This window comes from Equus przewalskii, chromosome 8 (assembly GCF_037783145.1).
Source record: "Equus przewalskii isolate Varuska chromosome 8, EquPr2, whole genome shotgun sequence".
Classification (NCBI taxonomy): Eukaryota; Metazoa; Chordata; class Mammalia; order Perissodactyla; family Equidae; genus Equus; species Equus przewalskii.
This window is the reverse complement of record NC_091838.1, coordinates 27,236,618-27,253,653: the sequence shown is the minus strand read 5'-3', so window position 1 is coordinate 27,253,653 and position 17,036 is coordinate 27,236,618. Positions and strand designations below refer to the sequence as shown.

Genomic DNA, 17,036 nt, shown 5'->3' with positions numbered 1-17,036 from the left:
GTCAATCAAGTCTGAACTGCACTATGTGTGCTGTATGCCTTGTTTTATTTAATCCTCAGAATATCCCAGAGGGGTAAGTATGACACTCAGGTAGGCCCCTAACTCACCAAGAGGCAAATGTTGTAGGTAGAAATGAGATTTGAGCCCAGACCATGATTCCAGAAGTCCTGTTCCTTTGACCACTGCACATGTAACTTCCCCAAATAACTTTCAATAAACTGGGCTTTGAATCACTATGACCTTACCAATAGCTACTTTAAACATCAAGGGACTAAATGCTCCAATCAAAAGGCATAGGGTTGCTGAACAGATAAAACAATAAGACCCATATATATGCTGCATACAAGAGACACACTTCAGACCTAAAGACATTCACAAACTGAAGGTGAAGGGATGGAAAAAGATATTCCAGGTAAATGGCAAAGAAAAGAAGGCTGGGGTACTAATATTTATATCAGTCAAAATAGACTTTAAAATGGAAACTATAGGAAGAGAAAAAGAAGGGCATTATGTAATGATAAAGGGAACAATCCAAAAAGAGGATATAACACTGGTAAATATCTATGCACCCAACATAGGAACACCTAAATATATAAGGCAATTATTAACAGACATAAAAGGAGAAATAGACAGTAACACAATAATAGTAGGAGGCTTTCACACCTCACTCACATCAATGGATAGATCATCCAAACAGAAAATCAATAAGGAAACATTGGCCTTAAATGACACATTAGACAAGATGGACTTATTCCATCCAAAAACTGGAGAATACACATTCTTTTTGAATGCACATGAAACATTCTCCAGGATAGATCACATATTAGGCCACAAAAGGAGTCTCAATAAATTTAAGAAGATTGAAATAATATCAAGCATCTTTTCTGACCACCATGGTATGAAACCAGAAATCAACTACCAGAAGAAAACTGAAAAAGCCACAGATATGTGGAGATTAAACAAAATGTTACTGAACAACTATTAGGTCAATGAAGAAATTAAAAAATACCTGAAGACAAACAAAAATGAAAACACAATATGCCCAAATTTATGGGATACAGCAAAAGCAGTACTATGATGGAAGTCTATAGTAATACAGGCCTACCTCAAAAAGCAAGAAAAATGAACAATCTAACAGTGTACCTAAAAGAACTAGAAAAAGAAGAACAAATGAGGCCCAAAGTCAGTAGAAGGAAGGAAATAATAAAAATCAGAGTGAAAATAAATGAAATAGAGACTAAAACAAGAATAGAAAAAAATCTAAGAGCAGGCTATTTGAAAAGATAAACAAAATTGACAAACCTTTAGCTAGAGGCACCAAGAAAAAAAGAGAGAAGACTCAAATAAATAAAGTCGGAAATGAAAGAGGAGAAATTACAGTAGACACCTCAGAAATACAAAAGATTATAAGAGAATACTACAAAAAGATATACACCAACAAATTGGATATTCTAGAAGGAATGCGACTTATGAAGAAATGCAAGAAATGTTTGAATTATCCAACCTTCCAAAACTGAATCATGAAAAAATAGAGAATTTGAATAGACCAATCACCAGTAAGGAGATTGAAACAGTAATCAAAAACCTCCCCCAAAACAAAAGTCCAGGACCAGACAGCTTCCCTGTGGAATTCTATGAAACATTCAAAGAAGACTTAGTATCTATCCTTATCAAACTCTTCCAGAATATCGAAGAGGAGACGAAGCTTCCTAACTCATTCTATGAAGTCAACATTACCCTGATATCTAAACCGGACAAGCACAACACAAAAAAATAAAATTACAGGCCAACATCACTGATGAATATAGATGTAAAAATCCTCAACAAAATACTAGCAAATCAAATACAGCAATATGATAAAAAGATCATACACCACAATCAAATGGGATTTATTTCAGGGAGCAGGGATGGTTCAACATCTTCAAAGCAATCAACACGATACACCACATTAACAAAATGAAGAATAAAAATCACACGATTATCTCAATAGATGCAGACAAAGCATTTAACAAGATATAGCATCCATTTATGATAAAAACTCTGAATAAAATGGGTATAGACGGAAAGTACCTCAACATAATAAAGACCATATATGACAAATCCACAGCTAGTGTCATACTCAATGATGAAAAGCTGAAAGCTATCCTTTTAAGAACAGGACCCAGACAAGGATGCCTACTTTCACCACTCTCATTTAACATAGTATGAGAAATCTTAGCCAGAGCAATCAGGCAAGAAAAAGAAATAAAAGGGATCTAAATTGGAAAGGAAGAAGTGAAACTGTCACTCTTTGCAGATGACATGATTTTATATATAGAAAACTCTAATTAATCCACAAAAAAACTACTAGAAATAATAAATGAATACAGTAATGTTGCAGGATACAAAATCAACATACAAAAATCAGTTGCATTTCTATACACTAAAAAGAAGTAGCAGAAAGAGAAATTAAGAATACAATCCCATTTACGATTGCAACCCAAAAAGAATAAAATACCTAGGAATAAATTTAACCAAGGAGGTGAAAGACCTGTACACCGAAAACTATAAAACATTCTTGAAAGAAATTGAAGAAGATGCAAAGAAATAGCAAAGAAAGATATTCTGTGCTCTTGGATTGGGAGAATTAACATAGTTAAAATGTCCATCCTTCCTAAAGCAATCTACAGATTCAATGCAATCCTTATCAAAGTTCCAACAACATTTTTTGCAGCAATGAAACAAAGAACCTAGAATTTATAGGGAACAACAAAAGACCCCAAATAGCCAACAGAATCCTGAGAAAAAAGTACAAAGCTGGAGGCATTGCGATCCATGATTTCAAAATATATTGCAAAGCAATAGTAATCAAAACAGCAAAGTACTGGCAGAAAACAGACACACAGATCAATGGAACAAAATTGAAAGCCCAGAAATAAACCTACACATCTGTGGACAGCTAACTTTTGATAAGGGAACCAAGAATTACACAATGGAGAAAGGAAAGTCTCTTCAATAAACGGCGTTGGGAAAACTGGACAGCCACATGCAAAAGAATGAAAATAGACCATTATCTTATACCATACACAAGAATTAACTCAAAATGGATTTAAGACTTGAATATAAGACCTGAAACCATAAAACTTCTAGAAGAAAACATCAGCAGTACACTCTTCAACATTGATCTTAGAAGCATCTTTTTGAATACTATACTTCACCAGGCAAGGGAAACAATAGAAAAAATAAACAAATGGGATTGTATCAAACTAAAAGTCTTCTGCACAGTAAAGGAAATCATCAAGACAATGAAGAGACAACCTAACAATGGGGAGAAGACATTTGCAAATCAGATATCTGATAAGGGATTAGCATCCAAAATATATAAAGAACTCATACAACTCAACAACAAAAAGACAAACAAGCCAATTAAAAAATGGGCAGAGCATATGAACAGACGTTTTTCCAAAGAAGATATACAGGTGGGCAATGGGCATATGTAAAGATGTTCAACATCAGTTATTACTAAGGAAATGCAAATCAAAACTACACTGAGATATCACCTCATGCCCGTCAGAATGACTATTATTAAAACAACAAGTAATAACAAATGTTGGAGAGGATGTGGAGAAAAGGAAACCCTCATATGCTGCTGGTGGGAATGCAAACTGGTGCGGCCGTTACGGAAAACAGTATAGAGATTCCTCAAAAAATTAAGAATAGAAATAACATATGACCCATCTATTCCACTTCTGGGTATTTATCCAAAAATCTCACGAATGCGAAAAGATATATGCACTCCTATGTTCACTGCAGCATCATTCACAATAACCAAGACTTGGAAACAACCTAAGTGCCCAAAAAGGAATGAATAGATAAAGAAGATGTGGTATATATACACAATGGAATACTACTCAGCTATTAAAAAAACAGATGGAATCTTACAGTTTGTGACAACATGAACGGACCTTGAGTGTATTATGCTAAGTGAAATAAGTCAGCTGGAGAAAGTCAAATACGATACAATCTCACTCTTAAGTAGAAGAAAATCAACAACCACCACCACCAAACACAGATACAGAAATTAGATTGGTGGTTACCAGAGGGGAAGGGAGGGAGTGGGGAGCACAAAAGGACTGACAGGGCACATGTGTACGGTGGTGGGTGGTCTAGTCTTTGGGTGGTGAACATGATGTAGTCTACACAGAAATTGAAATGTAATGATGTACACCTGAAGTTTACATAATGTTATAAATCAATGTTACCTCAATAAAAAAGTAAAAATGAAAAAAATAAGTAAAAATGAAAAATTGCCTGTGATTATTTTCCAGTTGTTCTACTTTTTCAATTGTTCTATATTCATGTTCATATCTATTAAGTATTTTAATCAACGTAGATGTTAACTAATTGAAGTCTCTAAAATGTATAAAATTTAATAAACTTTTAGTTGGGGATAAAAAAAAGTAAGTTGTTAATATGACACAACTGCAAGTACCCAGCACTCAACTCCGAAGAAGGAAGTTGTCATCCATAACCATGACGCAATGATCATACCTAATAAAATTAACATTGATTCTAGAATGCCATCTAATATTGATCCATATCCAGATTTTCCCACTTGTCCTAAAGATCCAATCAAGTTTCATGCATTGTATTTGGTTGTTATATCTGTTTAATAACTTTCTGCCTAGAATAAGTCTGTCCATCTCAACTTTGAAAAAAATATATATGCCATCGACTTTGAAAAGCTCAGGGAAGTTCTCTTACAGAACATCCTGTATTCTCTATTTGTCTGACTTACTTTTCTCATGGTATTGTTTAACTGAACCTCTATCCCCTGTATCTTCTTCAAATTTCAAGTTAGATTTAGATTATTTAAATTGATTATCTTCAGATTAAACATTTTTGGCAAGAAAATATGATACATACTGTGGAATACGTCATATTGCAACCTGTCATAATGTCTAGTATCAGGCTGTTCCACCATTAGAGATGCTAAATTTAGTCCCTAGGAGAAGGCAGCAACCACAAGTGTTCTCTGTTGTAAAGGCTGATTTCACCTTTACAATTACCAGTGGTCTGATGATGGTACTTGGGCACCATGTGACTATATTGCTTCTTACAATCTTTCACCTAGTGATTTTTAAAAATACGGTTATATAGACTGTTTTTTAGAGCAGTTTTAGGTTTACGGCAAAACTGAGCAGAAAGCATGGAAAGTTCCCATATACTCCCTCCCCTACCACATACAAAGCCTCCCCCACTATCAACATCTGCATCAGAGTGGTACATTACCTATAACTGATGAGCCCACATTGACACGTCATTATCACCCCAAGTCAAACTATGGAGTTTGCATTAAGGTGCATTCTATTTTTAGGTTTTGACAGACATGTAATGACATGTATCCACTATTATAGTATCATACAGAGTAGTTTCACAGCCCCCAAAATCCTCTGTGCTCCCCCTATTTATCCCTCCCTCTCCCAACCCCTGGCAACCACTGATCTTTTGACTGTCTCCATAGTTTTGTCTTTTCCAGAATGTCATATAGTTGGAGTGATATAGTACGTAGGTTTTTCAGGTTGGCTTCTTTCACTTAGTAATATGCATTTAAGTTTCCTCTATGACTTTTTATGGCTTGAGAGCTCATTTCTTTTTATAGCTGAATAATATTCCATTGTCTGGAAGCACCACAGTTTATTTATCCATTCACATACTGAAGAACATCTTAGCTTAATCTTAGTTGGCAATTATGAATGAAGCTGCTAAAAACATCTGTGTTTGGATTTTTCTGTGGACATAAGTTTTCAACTCCTTTGGGTACATAGCATGACTGAAGGATCGTATGGAAAGAGTCTATAGGTTTTGTGAGAAACTGCCAAACTCTGTTCCAAAGCGGCTATACTGTTTTTCATTCCCATCAGCAATAAATGAAAGTTTCTGTTGCACCACATCCTCTCCAGCACTGAGTGTTGTCTGTGCTTTGCATTTTAGTTGTTCTAATAGGTTGTAGTACACCCAACGATTTTAACGTTCACTCATGACCCTTGCCTGAATTGATGTTTACAGTGGGTTTGCAAAATGGCGATTGTCTAATTTAGCATTCTTTCTACATTTATTAATCAGCCTTCTTCTGTAACAGAGAAAACACTTTGCTGTGTTTTGTTTTTTTTTAAATTCTTTCTCAGCATGGGGAATTTTAGAGAAAAGAATGACTGTCTTGGCCATGTAGATTAACCATGCTTTGCACCCCTCAGGGACTCCAGAAAGCTACGTGAAGGTTGACTGTTACTCCGTCATTTTTTGTATTCCCCATAAAACCTAGCCCAATGCCTTGAATATAACAAGTACTCAGTAATTATTTGTTGAACTAAATTGAATAATGAGCTTCAAATGCCATTATGGATATGGTCAGTAAACTCTCAATGTCATTTCAAGGCCTTGGAAAACAGACAATGATATGAATTAAATATATTATGGCAGAAGAGAAATATTTGAAAGTACAATAACTATAGAAGCTTCGAGTTTGCCACATCATCTTTTAGGTTACCATTCTGTAATTACTGGTTTACGTGTCTCTCTCCTCCACCAGACTAGGAATTTCTTAAGGGAAAAGACTGCCCCGGTTCACTCTGTTTCCCCAGCACCCAATGAGAGGTGTAGCTCATAGTCATTTCTCCATGAATATTTGATGAATCCCTGAAAAAAAGATGTAAGATTGATTGGCTGTTGAGCTATTGTTTTGAAGTAGGGACTGCTCTTTAAATGTAAATACACATACAGTGGCTAAGTGTTCCTGGACTAGTATGACAGCTCCCCAAAGTCATCAGGATTCCACGCTCCTTCTGTCCTTTCCGTCTGTTTTTTAAGTTCCTGGCTTCCTTCCTCAGGTTCATAATGTGGCTGCTGGTGCTTCAATCATCACATTTGAGTTCTACTCGGAGAGAAGAGGAAAGTGAGAGGCAAAAGGGCATTTTCCCCTGATGCCTATTTCTGCTACTTCTGCTTACATTTTCATGGCAACTCCTAGCTGCAAAGGAAGTTGGGAAATGTCATCTTGCAGCTGGACATATTGCCCCTCCAGTAAAATTAGCATTCTGTTACCAGGTAAGAAGGGGATAGTATTCACGCACACTCAATTTGGGGCAAAATTTCCTATTTTTTTATCTTGAAATCCTTAGTAGAGTTGTCTTGACTCTAGTTGAATTCAATCCTTCTAATTTCTCTTCTGCTATGATTTTGTGGAGACAGTACTTTGATATACATGTACATATATACACATGTCCATATATGTATACATCTATAAACATGTACACGTATATGTATGCATGTATATGCACACATATATGTACAGAAATGCATAAATGTATGCCCTTATATTTATTATATTTGCACATAGGTATGTATCTACCTATACATATGCATGTAAACCATGTATGTATATATTTATATCCATTATATATTATACACTCACATATATTTGTATATTTTTGTTATGGCTTTCTGATGGTTCTTTGCAATTGTCTGGGATTGACATTGAGGAGAAGATGTGAAGGACCAGCAGCAATGAATGCAGAGGTATTGATTAGATGGCCCTCTCTCCCGCAACGTCCAGGAGCAGTTCTAACTAGTGCAGTACTAGGCATGCTCACTTAGGTGTTTGCTGGCTTATTTAGTTTTTACTGAATTCACTCTATGAACAGATATTCCAAATCATCATTTTGCTTTCTGTTGTAATTGGCGTCATCAAAGCGCCGTATGTCCTTCTCTCGGGTCTGTGTGAGTTGAGGCAGCGCCTCTGTTCCCGCCATAATGAGGACCTTTGCCCTAGCCCTGGCAGAGGGATGCGAGAGACTAGACACTGGAGGCAGAAACGTTCAGCGAGGGGAGAATTCCAAACGCAGCGGAGTCTGCCTCTCTCCTGGAGGGGCCCATATCCCTGAGGATGTGTGATGCCTTTCCACCCTGACAGAGCGGGCTTTCAGTGGCTGGGTTATGGTCCAGCATCCTTGATCAGTGGTTGAGATCTGCATTTTCGGCTATTTACATTTAAAGTGTAATTAAAATAAAATAAATAAAAAATAAAAAATTCAGTTCTCAGTCCCACCAGCCACATGTAAAGTGCTCAGTCGCGGCATGTGGCTCGTGGCCACCATATTAAATAATGGAGATTTAGAATGTTTCCTTCATCGTAGAGAGTCCTGTTGGACAACACCATTTCAGGGCCTTTTAAAGCTGGGGAAGACCTGCCTAACTGGAATAGCATAGGCTATTTAGGGAAGATTTTAATTGCCTTTGCTAAAAGGCTGCTTCTGAAATTAAGCAATTTTAGCAACAGCAAACTTCCCTGGGATTTCTTTCCTGGTGTTTTTCTCAGGCCTCAACTTTGTTCTGTTCCCACATTTGTTCCTTGACCAAAACTTTGTTTACCTGGACCCCACCCCTATTAGTGACTGTTAGAAAACACAGGCCCCAGATGGAATCACTTGCTAAGCCCCATGTCACCGAACCAAGAGTTAACTTAATTACAGTTTCGGCTCTCCCAGAAGTGGAGTCTTAACCAGCCCCTCAGGAATCAGCCCATCAGCAGCATTGAGGCCACCTGCCTGAGAGACCCCTGCCGTCCCCTAAAGGAAAGTGACCTTGCCACAACCAATCTGTTTTTTGCCTAGTATAACTCCCTTATTTCTATTCCCTTCTGCCTATAAAAGCCTTTCATTTTGTACAGCTCCTCAGAGCTCTTTCTGTCTGCTAGATTGCATGCTGCTTGATTCATGAATCATTGAATAAAGCCAATCAGATCCTTAAAATTTACTCAGTTTAATCTTGTTTTTTAACATGACCAAGCATAATGCTTGTCTTACCAGTAATCTTTTTTAAAATTAAAAAATAACCTTTTATGTAAACTGCTATTATGAGAGCAGTTATTTGTTCATCGTGGATTAGCAAAAATATGAAAATAAAACAACTATATCCCTAACACCCAAAGTTTACCACTGTTAACGCTTCTACATGTTATAAATGTACATGTGTGCTTATTCACAGACATAAACACACATCCACAATACACACATAAGTAATATCATACCACAAAGTTGTTTATAACTTGTTCTCTTAAGTTGACAACCTCCAACTCTGCATGTCAAAATTTTACCTCCTGTTGAACACCCAAGCCATATTTGAATTTCTCCTGTTGACTCCCAAATATGTTTTTCAGGAGTTTATCCAGACTTAGCTCTAATCCAGAAGCATGCAGTACATCTGTTGCTTTGTGCTTGAGTTCTTTTTCATTTAGTACAGGCCCTGCATTGGTGAAGAATAATTAACGCTAGATATTGCAGCTGACAAAGCCTGAGGTTTCACTTGCTTAATTCAACAAAGGTTGGGTGGCCCCCCCTCACCTTTCTTTTGGCCGTCTGGATCTGGATGGTGGCCTCCGAGAGACGGATGGAGGAGGGCCCCTGGCTGTCAACTGCCATGGCCCAGAATTGACACGCTCACCGTTCTTTGGCCAGAACTGGCTGCATAGTCCAAACCTACCAGCAAGGGAAGTTGGAAAATGTAGAGGAGTGCCTGGAACTGTAGTGAGCACCTCCCTGCCATAAGACCCTCCCTTTCTAAGCCCCTGATGCTGGCATGTTGAAGAGGTTCAGGTGTTATCCTGTGGGTTGTCACATCTTTAAATTTCTTTGGTTGCTTCCTCATGGTGCAGTTTAGGTTGTTCTTCTATCTCCTGCATTTCCTATAAACTAGAAGTTAGGTATAAACCTTAAGGATTATAAAGAGAAAAACTCAGTCTTCTACCTCCTGAGTAGGGAAAGTCCCAGTTCTTCCCTATTACGAGTTTCTTTCCTGTGAGTGTCCTTTACTACTCACATAAAACAGTTCACCTCTGGTCAGCAAATATGTGGAGGTTTCCCCCACACCAAGCAATTCTCTGTGACAGCATCTGGGTGTCCTACAACTTAATTCAATTCCAAACTATCTACCCAGAGATAGTATCAGATTCCACAGGTTAAGGGCTCAGTCCCACAAGACTGCCCTCCCCACCCCAATTCAGACACCAGTCACAAGCCAGGGTTATCACCTGTGCCTTCTGACCAAGCAGCTGTAGATTGGAGGTTCCAATGACCTCCTCTTTGGTTTTGATTAATTTTCTAGAGCGGGAAACATTTGCTTATGTTTGACAGTTTGTTAAAGGATATGACAAAGGATACAGATGAACAGCCAGGTGAAGAGATACATATGGGGAGGTCTGGGAGGGTTCTGAGTGCAGGAGCTTCTGTCCCTGTGGAGTTGGGGTATGTCACCCTCCCCATGTAGATGTGTTCCCTGACCTGGAAGCTCTCTGAATCTTGAACTTTTGAGATCTTATGGAGGCTTCCTCACATAGGCATGATCAGTTATTAACTCCATCTCCAGCCCCTTTTGCCTCTCTAGAGCATGGGTGGTGGGTCTGAAAATTCCAAGCTTCTAATCATGGCTTGGTATTTCTAGTGACCAGCCCCCAACTAGGAGCCATGCAGAAGCCCACCCAGAGTGGCCTCATTTGGACAAACGACACTCATATCACCCATGAAATTCCAAGGTTTCAGGAGCAGAGGTCAAAGATAAATATTAGAATGAGAGATGCTCCTAGTGCTCTTATCACTTAGGAAATTACAAGGGTTTGAGGAGCTCTGTGCCAGGAACCAAGGGCAGAGACTACTATTATATTTTGTATTATCTCACAGGATAAATGTTAAGCATTTTTATCTAGACAAATGATAAGTAATGTGTAATTTGTATTGTATCACATCAGGAAATTAAAATATCTGATTAATTTAGATTGGAATGCTGAGATTGTCTGCTAGATTAGTGTAATGATCATCTGGTTACCTCATTAGACAATTATATTTTCCCATTTATGAGAAGTAAACATACACTTAATACATTTAATACTGACATAATCCTTGTATCATCAATAATCTTATTAGGTATTACACAATGATGATTTTCTAATTTGATCATTCCTTTTACATTGTTAGCTAGCTTTCTTCTGTAAAAATCTGTGTTCATTTGGTTTCCTTGAAATATGATGCCTACTGGAAATGCTGAGTTATTTCTCTTTAGTTACTGATTTTCTAAGAAAGGAGCTGGTTTAATAGATGCCTCAAATCGTAGCTGTTTTTGAGTTCTCTCTTTTCTTAAATTGAGTTAATAGTAGATTCACACGCAGTTGTAACAATACAGAGAGATTCCTGTGTACCCTTTACCCAGTTTCTTATGCTGGTAACAATCTGCAAAGCTATAGTATAATATAATAGCCGAGATATTGCCATTGATACAATCCATCTCATCTTATTCAGATGCCCTCAATTTTACTTGTACTCATTTGTGCGTGCATGTGTATTTAGTTCTATATAATTTTTTCACATGTGTAGGTATGTGTATTTACCACCACAGTCAAGATATTGAATAGTCCCATCACTCCAAGGATCTCTTGAATTGCCCTTTTGTAACCAGCCCCCAAAATCCTATACCCCATCACCTCCTCCTGATCTCTAACCCATGACAGTCAGTAATCTGTTCTCCATTTCTAGAATGCCATCACTTAAAAACTGTTATATAAATGGAATCATACAGTATGTACATTTTGGGACTGTCATTTTTTTCACTTAGCATAATTCTTTAGCAATTCATTCACGTTGTCACATATATCAATAGTTCAAATTCTCTTATTTTTTTGGATTATTAGAAACATAATTTTTCATTGATTAAATGCACTTAAATCAATTAAACTCATTATTGTTTTTGATGCTGAAATTGTCACAACTTTGACATCTGGGATCACCTTCCAACTGGTGTCAGAATACTTTTTATATGGCCCCATCATTTTAAAACAATGCCTGTATTTATTGAAGTATATTGTTATTACCAAGAAGTGCCCATCATCAATGTATGGCTCAATGGATTTTCAATAAGACACAAAGTTAAGATCAAGAAAAAGAAAATTACCAGCACTCTAAAGTCCTTTGTGTGTCCCTTCCCAGTCACTGTTCTCTCTCACCCCACTGGCCTGACACCATAGGTGAGTTTTGGCTGTTTTTGAACTTCACGTAAGTGGAGTTTTATAGCATGGTATTTTGTTTTGTTTTGTTTCAATCTTCTTTTGATCAATGTGATATTCATGGGATTCATGTTGTTGCATGTAGCAATAGTTGTGCATTTTCATTGCTGTATAATATTCAATTGTATTGATGTACCATTCTGCTATTGATGAACATTTGAGTGACTACAGATAATGCTATGAATTTCCTAATACATGTCTTTTGGTGCACATAAATATGAATTTCTGTTGCGTAAGAACTTAGAAATGGAATTGTTGGATCAAAGAATATGTGTATATTACACTTTAGGAAATATCATCAAAGAGTTTACAAGAAATGGTACCAATTTTTAGATCTTCCAGCAGTGTATGAGAGGTCCAGTTGCCCCATATCCTGACCAACACTTGGTATTGTCTGTCTTTTAAGTTTTAGCCATTCTGGTGAATACAGGCAGTCCTCTCTTTGTGTGGTTCTTATATGCATGGATTTCAGCTACTACAGTTTAGTTGTCACACCAATCCCCCAAAAACATGGTTCGAATTTCACTTACCATGGTATATTAACTGTGAGTAATTGCATAAAGTCCAAACTTTGCTGCTAGCTTTTCAGTCTAAAAATCATTACATAAATAACAGATGCAATCACGATTTGTGACCAGTCATGCCACTTTCATCGTCTGTCAGTGATGGGTCACCATGTGTCTATTATTCAGCTCATACGCAGACAGCAAAATATGTAGTTATGTTAACTCCTTGTCTCCCCATGATAAACCCAGGTGACATTTTATATAGATAGATAATTGAAAGAGGGAATTGACCAAAAAGGATAAAAGTGCAGCAAAGAGATGAAAACTGATAACATTGAAAGTAGACTAGATTTGATTAGAAGTTTTGAATATGTTGACAGTAAAGCGAAGATAGAATAAGACCTAGGCCTGCATGGAGCTTGGTACAAACTATAGTGAAATTTTCTGTGAATGTAAAAACAAGGTAAAGATGCTTCAACATCTTTTAGTTTAAATTGCTGTATGAATACAAAGCTGCTTATGATTGAAATGGAGTATTTACTTCTACTTTGAAGACAATAAAAAAAATTCAACTAGTTTGGCTAGCATGCAGTCAAAATGTTGAAGCTAGTTGTCACATTGAAAGAAAATAGTAATTATAAAGCTACTGCAGAAGATCTTTTTATGGCAGTAAGGGCTCGTTTCATCATTTTAGCAATTGGCATGAATTAATAGATGTGAAGCAATCTGGTGACCCTGCTAGTGCAGATAAGGATGCTGCTGTGAAATCCGTACCCGTATTCTAAGGGTTAGTCAAGGCAGGTGGTAATGGTGATCATCAGATATTTATTGTTGATCAGACAAGGTGGCCCCAAAGATATGTTCACATCCCAGTCCATGGAACCTTTCAGTATTAATGTTTCAAAAGATGTGACTAAGTAGAGGATGTTGAAAGGAGGAGATTATCCTATATTAACCTGGCTGGGCCCTAAATGCAATCACACGTATGCTTATAAGAGAGGCAGAGGGGGTTTTGAGATAGACCCCCAGAGAAGGAAAGACAGACCCACAGAGAAGAGGCTGAGGCAATGTGACTTCAGAGACAGACATTGGAGTGATGTGGCCACAAGCCAAGAAATACCTGGAGCCAACAGAAGCTTCAAGAGGCAAGGAATGGCTTCTCCCCTAGAGCCTCATGGAAGGAATGGGAGCATGTTGACACCATGATTTCAGACTTTTGGCCTCCAGAACTGTGAAAGAATGTATTACTATTGTGTTAAGCCACTCAGTTTGTAATAATTTGGCATGGCATCCCTAAGACACTAATATAGAAGCCAACTCGGGTAGGCAGAACAGTGGCTGCAGAAGGGGTTCATACGCTTCTCTAGAATCTCTGAATATGTTATGTTATATGGCCAAGGGGAATTAAGGTTGCAGATACAATGAAGAGTGCTTGTCAGCTGGCTTTAAAATAGATTTTTCTGGATTACTTGGGTGGGCCCACTGTGATCGCAAGTTTCCTTAGATGTGGAAGATGGAGGCAAGAGAGTCAGGAACTTAAAATTTCTTTGAGTTTCTTCTTATCTGTAGAAACTATTTTGCTACAAGTATATAAAGTACTATGTATTAAAGTCGATAGAGATCAATCTCTTCCTGTGTGCTTTGTGTTGTCAATTTGATGTACAGATAAGTTCATTTGTTTCAGCTTGTTTAAAAAGAAAACTTTTTGAAGAAATTTGGTTTATTTATTTTTTGGAATAGGTAATTTATCTTCATTATTCAAAGAACAAAATTGTACAGAAAGCTATGCCCAGACAGGTCCTCCTTCTACTCAAGCCATGCCTATTCCCACCCATTTTTTCCTGCTTCCCTGCCCCCTCCACACACACACACACACACGTATACATACATATATATATACACACACATATTTATACCCATACATATAATTTTTAGTATTTCCTTATTTCTCATTCTTGTCCTTATTTTTACAATACAAACACTTGAGTTTGCATGTGTCTATTTATATATCCATATTCTTACTTTTCACTTGTTGTGCACACAGAGAAAGCACTGTATATATTGTTTGGTGTGCTTTGATTTTTTTCCCTTAGAAATGTATTTATGTATTACATATTTGCATGTTAATATTTACATATTTTGGGTGTATTTTTACGTATCTCTCTTTTTTTTTAACATCTGCATGGTAGTCAAATGGCTACTTTTCAATCTTTTGCTATTTCAAACAGTGCTGAAACCAATAGCTTTGCATAAATTTCAGTTTGTCTTTTGCAGGCATACCTATAGGATAGATCACCAGATATGGGCTTGAGGCATCAAGAGGTAAATCCACTTATTATTGTTCATTATTGCCAAACTCCTGCCTCTAGGGTTTGTGCTCCTTCTTTCCCACATGAGAAGCGTCTGCTTCCCCAGTGTTGCCAATAGTCTATGCTAACTTTTTGGATTTTTAACAACCTATTGAATGAAAACCAGCATCCAAGTGTAGCTTTAATTTTCCTTTTCCTAATTATGAATTGGGTATTTTTTCATTTGTTTAGGGGCCATTTATAATTCTTTTTTCGTAAATTATTTATGCTCTTCACCTATTTTTCAATGGGATATTGTTTTTTCTTGTTGATTTATACTGGCACTTATATATATATTAGTCAGATTAAACTTTAACTATGACAAGTGTACTAAATATTTTTTTCCTCAGTTTGCTTTTTGTCCTTTGATTGTTTATGATTTTTTTTGCTATGAATAAATTTATTTTAGTAGTTGAATTTCTCAATGTTTTCTTTTACCGTTTCTGAAATTTGGGTCACAGTTAGAAAGGACTACCACAGTCCAACTTTAAAAGTAAAGGAATTCACACATGTTTTCTTCTGACAATTGTATAGTTATATTTTTTACTTTTATATCTTAGATCATTTGGATCATGTGATATCAACCCTGTAGCAGAACTCAGCAATATCTAGAGATCATAACAGTGAAGATGCATTTACCCTTTGGCTCAACAATCTCCAAAGTATATGTTTATGGTGTGAAATGTGGGTTCAATTTTACCTTTTCAGATGATTACCAGTTATACTGACATCATTTCTTTAAAAAGTTCATTTTTAACACACTGAGTGGAAATTATGCTTATCATATACTAAATTCTTGTGTGTATTTGTGCCTGTTTCTAACTTTCTATTATTTTTCTTGTTTTACCCATTTACTCATGGACTGCACTGTTTTGGATGTTGAGGCTTTATATTTTTGTTTTATTATCTGTTAGGGCCACTCAATATTTGCTCTTCTTTTCCACTATTTTCTGTGTAAATTTCTCTACGTTAATTTTGTATCCTATTATTTTAGTGAATTTTCTGACTGTAGCTTTTCAGTTGATATTCTTGCACCTGTAAACGGGCATCGTTTTATCTCTTCCTTCTCAATCCTTATACTCATGATTTCTCTTGTCAAATGCATTGACTGATGCCTCCAGGGCAATGTTAAGTAGTACTGGTAATACTGGGTATTCTTGCCTTGTTCCTGCCTTCTGTGCTTTCTCATTAGATTGGATGATTTACCAATAGTCCTATGAAGGCATGCTCTGATATAAATCAGGGGTCACCTGCAGCCATTCTCCATTCCACATGCATTGGTGGATAATGCTATCTGGTATGAGCTGAACCCTGACATGGCCCAGATCTTGTCAACCCTCACTAGGTATTAATCACACTTGCTTGGGTGAAGTCTATGTGCCTTCCCATACCTGAACCAAAAGTATGGCTTTAAAATTGCATTTAATGAGTCACATTTGTAACCTAGAAGACACACCGACGTATAATTTTGATAATGACACAACTACTGGATTTATTTAAAAAATATTAATTCATGGTGCTGTTCAGGTGATGTGTGCTGTAATGAGCATAATCTGCTTCCAGAACCCTGAGTGGACTTCTACGACTAAATATATGTAAGAGTTATGTGAGGCCTGGGCTAGATTCCCTCCCTATCACTCCCTTCCATCCTGCCCCCACACTACATCCTGTGATGGGCAGGTCCTCTGTCCAATCACAGTTCAGATTCCATCTGTTCTACACAGTGCACAGTGACACCTCTTTTTCTGAATTATTGTCTGATCCTATCAGTTGTTCTTTGTACTGGTAATTAACTCTAAATAAAAAATGTGCGTTGTCTTCCAACTAATTTTTAAGCCATTCATTTATTCAACAAATATTTTCAAATACCTGTTTTGTTGAAACTCGTATGCTTGGCTCCCAGGATATAGCTATGACAAAGTACCAAGGACTATTTTTTTCTTAGAAGTCTAGTGGGAGACAAATAGAAAACAACTAATTGAGTGAAAATGTTTCATTTCAGTTATATGTGACAGAGGAAAAATGCAGTGTAATCAGGGAATCTAAAATAGATCTTCCTAGTAAGATTGATGTCCTTTGTTACCATATAGAATT

General features: G+C 36.9%; 1 protein-coding gene across 3 annotated transcripts in view; it reads left to right on the top strand.

The window, feature by feature from the left end:
- The window catches only part of LOC139085059 (uncharacterized), a 77,622-nt gene extending 60,852 nt beyond the window's left edge, over positions 1–16,770 (top strand). Inside the window, exons 4-6 of one of the 3 annotated variants that reach the window (XM_070630587.1) lie at positions 6,870–7,086; positions 14,869–14,916; positions 15,503–16,770. The gene's annotated coding sequence lies outside the window, so the exon portion shown is untranslated. Of the gene's footprint in view, positions 1–6,869; positions 12,050–14,868; positions 14,917–15,502 lie in introns of those variants that run through there. The other 2 variants (XM_070630584.1, XM_070630586.1) reach the window with 2 other exon arrangements.
- The last annotated feature ends 266 nt before the right edge of the window (positions 16,771–17,036 follow it).